Raw genomic sequence first — 6,665 nt, 5'->3', positions numbered from 1 at the left:
TCACTCTCTGATGCTTGTATATATCAGGAATAACTTTGCTGAAGTTAATTAATTTCTGCTGTGGATCTTTGCACATCATAGCTGCTCCCTGGAATATATAGCAGTAGTCAGTAAAAACATTTATCAGCATGCTAGGTAAGGCTCTGCTTTGGATCAGTACACTAAAACATTGCCTGTAATTGGTATTTTAAGTCTGGGTTTTTTTGTTATCTAACTTCTTTGTTGCTTGGCTTTATGGATCAGAGCCAGTAATATTTTGGCTGTTGTCAGAACCTCATAACAGTTGAGTAGCTTTCATTCATAACAGTCACAGTCTCAGTGATTAATGTTACCACTTAAAAAGCACTTCACCAAGGTAATAATGTAGAATGTGTAACTCTAAGGCACTCCTTTAGCTCACAACCTTTCAGAGAAGCTCTAACCTTCAGAATTTTAGGGACTTTTTTTAGCTATTTAAGAATTGCTACTCTGTATCCAAATTATGAATCATTCAGTTTGCGGAGAGTTAAGCATTAGGTCAAACATGTATATACATGAGAAAAATGAAGGGGTGGTCCATGCCCTAAGACCAGTAATCTTCCTCCTACAAGCATTAGAGCTTTCTTACAGCAAGCCGGGTGTGCATTTTAGTAATGGCCAATTCTTCTTCAATAAAAGGAAGCCTGGAGACTTTTCTACATGACAAAGCATTTGGCAACAATGTTGTTTTGAAGCATTTCCTCCTCTGATCACTTATTTCTACTCCTGTCAGCTCTTTCAGTCGCACTAACACGTCTTTTGTAGGGCTGCCCTATGAGCCAGATAGGAGACTGATCCAGGTTAAAAATTAGCCAGCATAGGAAAAAAAAAAAAAGCACAGCAAGGAACTGGCACAACTGCAAAAGCAGAGCGCGGTGACACAGGGACAGAACGAGCACACAGTGGTATGGGAAGGAAGTACGAATGCCTGAAATCCTCATTATCACTGAATGCTTGGGGTCGTGGGAAAGACGGGGCCAGTGTCTCAATTAAGTTTTGCCTTTACGAATTAAGCATAGTTTTGTCAAACAGAAACATGAAAAAACCAATATCTGATCCACAAATCCATTACGGCAAAAACCTCTGCTAAGGTGTAAATAAATGCAGCACATGGCAACAGCCTGGAAAAGAGCAACTTTCCTCCTCCAGCTGTAGCTGATCATTTACTAGAAACAGCTGTTATAAAGACCATGGTGCACATGTGTGAAATTATTTTTTGCAGGAGACTAAGGAAAGTCAGTTCCCTAAGCAGAGGAGGTACAAGTGGTACTATAAAAGGAATAGTTTTGCAAAATCTGACATGGCATTTGTGTATAAATCAGAGAAGGAACTAGGATTCTGCTAGAGGAGAAATCTTAGTGTTGAGGGGAGAGGGTCCAGCAGTTAGTGTCAACTTTAGAAGAAAGTCTCTGATCAGTCCTCTGGGTTTTGTGGTGCTATTCTTCAGTGTTTGAAGGCCTGAGAGGTCTGTTGAAGACAGACGGGGACAGAAGGGGTTACAGTAACATATAGTAGCCAGTGACCTGCTAATGTGGTCTTCCTTGAAGATGCAAGTTGGGTATTTTGTTTGGGGGAGAGAAAATGGCTTTCTAACCTTGGTAGCTATGTAGCTCTGACTGTATAACTAAGCACAGAGTTTTATTGTCCAGTTTAAACATGCTCTAATGAGACAGGTGTATATACAAGTTGCTTTCAAACAACTATACATATTCTGACAGTAAACTGCCTAAACTAGAGAAAAATTGTTCGTATTTCCTACTTTGCTCGAGTAAGCACTTAGTAAGAGCAGAGTAAGCCTGAGACTCTAAAACTCTAATCATGAAATAAAAGCTTAATGTGTAGCAAGATTTTCTTGAAGATCTTGCTGCTCTAGCACTTCAAGATGAGACTTTGCCGAAACATTTTCTGCCCTCCGCAAGGTCACAAGAGACAAAATACATTGCTATAGGATGACAAGGTTTGTCTCTCTGCGGGCTGTGAAGAGGGCTGTTGAATTGTGTATATATTAGACCCTTAAATCTGGTGTTAGTGTGCTTTGGTAAAGCATATTGCTGTGCTTCAAATTCTAAATATGAGAGCAAATCCAACTAGACTAATAGAGATGCTTTCCAATAAGGGTGATGTGAGCTACTTCATTCAATTTCTGCCTCGCTAAAAGAACTTTTTTGGAAAACCTAATGCTGAAGGCAAGAGGAACACATTTGCTGGCTTTTTTTCCCAGCTACTAGATCACACTGAGCAGGTTGTTAGGAGAATGTCACTCAATATATACTTTATATCATTTAATTAAGGAATTTTTATACAATACCTGAACACTGTTTGTTTGAAATTCATATCACGTAAGTTTTGTTATGTGTCAGCATCTCTTTTGACTCTTGAAGGCTGGTTGTATCCAGAAAAGCTTTAGTATGATGTATCTGCTGTTAAGTTCTGCCTCTGCCCAACATTTTGGATTGTGGCTTGTGCCACCTTTTTTTTTTTACCTCTGTTGGACACTTAAAAAAACCAACCAAACAAAAAGAACAAAAACCCCACCCATGCACTCACAAACAAACAAAGTTTCTCAAATTTTATTTAAGGTATACTCTGTCTTTTGTGCAGTGAATGGAAGCAGTGAGAGACTTAAGAGGTGAAAATAAGCTCTAATCTCACAATGTGTGAGCATAACTCAAGAAGCATTTTCCTCTATTAACATTTTTTAGACTGACTTGGTTCTGTGTATGTTCCTGTTTTACCCTTTAATACACACTACTACAATTTAAAGTTAAATGCATATCTCATTCTTCTGGAAAACTGTCATTTCAGAGATTGGGTCAGAAAGTTTACTTCCTTGACTACTATGTTACCAGAGCCTTCTCAAAAGTGTTCAGCAGCTTAGCTAGTTTTTAAGGAAAGAGTGTAATATACTGGGTGAAAATTGTATGTTGTCTTCATTCCTGAAGTGAGAGACATTGCCAGCACAACTACAACAGCAGATTGGTAACATGGACAGGACATTGATGACAACTCTGGAAGGTGTGCTGACGGTGAGCCTCATTCTGTCCTCTGTGTTAAGATTTGCACTCCAGTAATATAGTTAAGACCAATTTTTGTTTTGTTTGCTCAACCACCCCCCACCCTGGGCACAAGGGGAACCTGTCCATATGATCATGCTACACAAGTGTGAGCAACAAAACGAGTTTTCTGTTGTTTCAAGAACTGAGAAATCATAAACCACTGTGTCAGCAACACTTCATACTAGCTAACCTCTTCTTTGATGTATGATCAGAAATTATCTGGCAGTGATTTCTCTGGGTGCAGATCAGGCATACTCATAGTCTGCTCCTAGGAGGCAGAAGAGTAGTTTCAGATTTATTTCTCTTTTTTTTAATAATTTTCAGATGAACCAAAAAACTTCAAAATATCAAAAATGAAAAAAAATTTAAAAATTCTCTCTTTTAAAAGGTGTAGTTCCCTACTGGACCACAAAAAAGATGAACTACGAATATCCCCATATACTAGACCCTTTATATTAATTTAGCCACTGTTGCAGTGGTAAGTCATTTGCTCTGCTGAGAAGAAGCAAGGGATGCTTCTGAACAGGACAGGAATCATTCATGGCACTCAACGTAGGCTGTGTCTCTGAGTGCAAAATGTCAGCTGTAAAAGGTGATTTGTCTTTGTCTCAAACACCTGGTAGAAAAAGAAATATGATTGTGTCTAGGATTGAGTGGGAACATTTCTATTTTGTTTCCTCCTCTAACACACCAAGGATCAGTTTTTTATTTTTTGCACAAATCTGCTTTTCCTTACACTATCTCATACTTGGCACAATTTTTGCAGCGAAGGAGAAAGTTTACCCAAATGTCATCATCTTTGCTCTTGATGTAATATCCATCATCACTATGGATTTCAAGTCTAGACAGCACAATAGCTAAAATAGAAGTGTCCACCCACCAGTTAAGATGACATTATTAATAAACCTGGTGAAGCCACCCTGAGCTGTAGAAACCTCAGGGAGAAAGATGACAGACAGGTTAACACACAGACTTAGTAAGGTTCATGCTTGCCCAGCAAACAAAGGAGAATGCTAGCAGATAAAGACAGCTAACTATAAAAGTAATGTTGTTATGCAGCTTATGCCTTCTGATACTACCCCAATCAGCAGCATTGCTCCTGTACTGTACATAAGCATGTACATTACTCCAGCCTAACAAAATGCTAAATGAAGTAGAATCCCCTAACACCGATCCAGCAGGCAGCTATGATGCTGGGGAAAGCCAAGGTGAACAGATTTCAGGAAGCAGCTAACTCGCTTGTCTCCCCAGGCAGCAGCTGAATTGCCATGAATTAGATGGACCATTAGTCTGACTCATTGGGGCATTTCTCGTGAGGGCTTGATTTTGTTCACAACAATATTCTTCAGAGGCACTCGAGGTTTGCAGTGCTGCACCACAACTGGATATTAGTGCCTGAGAAATTATGAGAGGGCTGTGCACACAGGTCTTACCTTCTGGGAAGGCAGTCTGATGAAATGTGGAAAATAGCATGACACCAGACTGAGACAGTACTGCTAATGTGCCCATGTGTTGAATTTTTTAACTATTCAGTAAAGCACTCTGAAAAACTGGGAGGGGGTTCTAAGGAAGGAAACTGTAGCCATACAGTGCCTTGTTTTGGAAAGAAGGGTATGAATGGCAATCTGATTCCTTCCTGGTAACATGCCAGTCATTTCAGCAGTTTCATTTCACAATGAAGTACCGACTCGCTGTGAGAGAGTACTACCTTCCTATCAGAGGCATTGGAAGCCAAGTAACACCAGCACCTCAACTGATCCCTGTAATTCATTCATCAGCCCATGAATTAGGGCTTCTGAGAGGGCAGATCCTCTCCAGTCCTGTTGGCTGTGCTATGCAGGTGGAAAACTACAGCAAAAAGGTGAGAATGGTAGAACTGGATAAACTATGCTATTTTTTTGCCTGGGGCTCCAGCAATATGCACCATGAATAGTGACTTAATCAGCTGACCCATAAAAAGTCTGTACTTCAGCAGGGAAGGAGGTGTTTGTTACTGTAGAAATGAAAGGTTTGAAGGAATGGGAAGGGAAGGCCTCCCGTACCTACTATACCCACTACCAAACTCCTCCCCATCAAAAGATACCAGACAGGAGTTCCTGAACTTGTTGATTAGGATAGTTAATAGAGAGGACTTCAGGCTGAAGGTAACATAACAAATATAGTTTACACCACCATAACTATTGAAGAGATGTAACCTGCTATGCCTTGTATATGCCAAGACAATGTAATTTTTCACTTATGCTTGAGTGGACCTTACACAGGTGAGTTACTCATGGAGGTCGAAGGTATGAGTGGAGTTCAGAAGTTGTGCTAAGGACTGAGTGAAGGTGGTAATGGTTAACTTGGAACAATATACTTATAGTTGAGAAGATTTTCCCATACTACATGCCTCTCACAAGTTGCCATAGAGAAAGGGGATAAAGAGTGAATGGAAGAGAAGGCAATAAAGAGGGGAAAATGGAAGTTAAGCCAGCTGGCAGGGCTCTGACAACCTCTTGCACAGCTGGGAGATCCTATTGCCACTGATTCTGTGAGGAACTGGTAAAAGCAGCAATGTTGCAGATCACTGAGCACCTGTGGGCCATGCTGAGACCCTGAGGGAGGACATTTGTAAATTCTTAGATTGCTTTGACTCCATCCTCCTGGTCAGCACGAGCCTCAGTTACTAGTCCAGGTGGTGGCACACAGCCTACGGCAGTAGCCTCTCATCCGGGGTAGCTTGTTCTCAACTGCTTGTGAGGGAAGACACTGGTGCTCACCACAGTGGGCAGGGATCAGGATAAGAGCCTTGTAGTGGTCACCTACAGTCTTTGATGGCCATGGAGCAGGCAGCTCCTGGGGCTGAGGTGAGGCATGTGTGTGGAGCCTGGTGCTGGTGGCAGCACAGGGGGCTCGGCCTCAGCCATGGTCCCCCCTGAGGGCTGCTGGCCCCGTCCCAGCGCTCCATCCCTGGCATGGCTGAACATGAGCCAACAGTGTGCCCAGGGGACCAAGAAGGTCAATGGCACCCTGGCCTGTATCAGAAACAGTGTGGCCACTGGGACTAGGGAAGTGATTGTCCTCTGTACTGGTGAGGCCGCACCTCGAGTTCTGTGTCCAGTTCTGGGCCCATCAATTCAGGAAGGACATTGAGATGCTGGATCGAGTCCAGAGAAAAGGGGAATGAAGCTGGTGAAGAATCTGGAGCACAAGCCCTATGAGTAGTGGCAGAGGGAGCCTGGAGAAGGCTCGGGGGGACCTTATCGCTCTCTACAGTTACTTGACAGGAGTTTGTTTGTAGCCAGGTTGCTCTCTTCTCAGAGGCAAGAAGTGATAGGACGAGAGGACATAACGTTAAGCGGCGCCAGGTTGGACATCAGGAGTAATTTTTTCACAGAAAGGGCGACTAGATATTGGAATGGGCTGCCGAGGGAGGTGGTGGAGTCACTGTCTCTGGAGGTGTTTAAGGAAAGACTGGACGTGGCAGGTAGTGCCACGGTGTAGATGACAGGGTGTTCGATCGTAGGTTGTACTCGACAGTCTCAGGTCTTTTCCAACCCACGCGATTCTGCGTTTCTGTCCCGCGGCGACCCCGGAACCGCCCTGCCCCCA

The sequence above is a fragment of the Manacus vitellinus genome, unplaced genomic scaffold (genome assembly GCF_001715985.3).
Source record: "Manacus vitellinus isolate BGI_N305 unplaced genomic scaffold, ASM171598v3 scaffold_6_pilon, whole genome shotgun sequence".
Classification (NCBI taxonomy): Eukaryota; Metazoa; Chordata; class Aves; order Passeriformes; family Pipridae; genus Manacus; species Manacus vitellinus.
Note: the sequence above shows the minus strand (reverse complement) of the source record.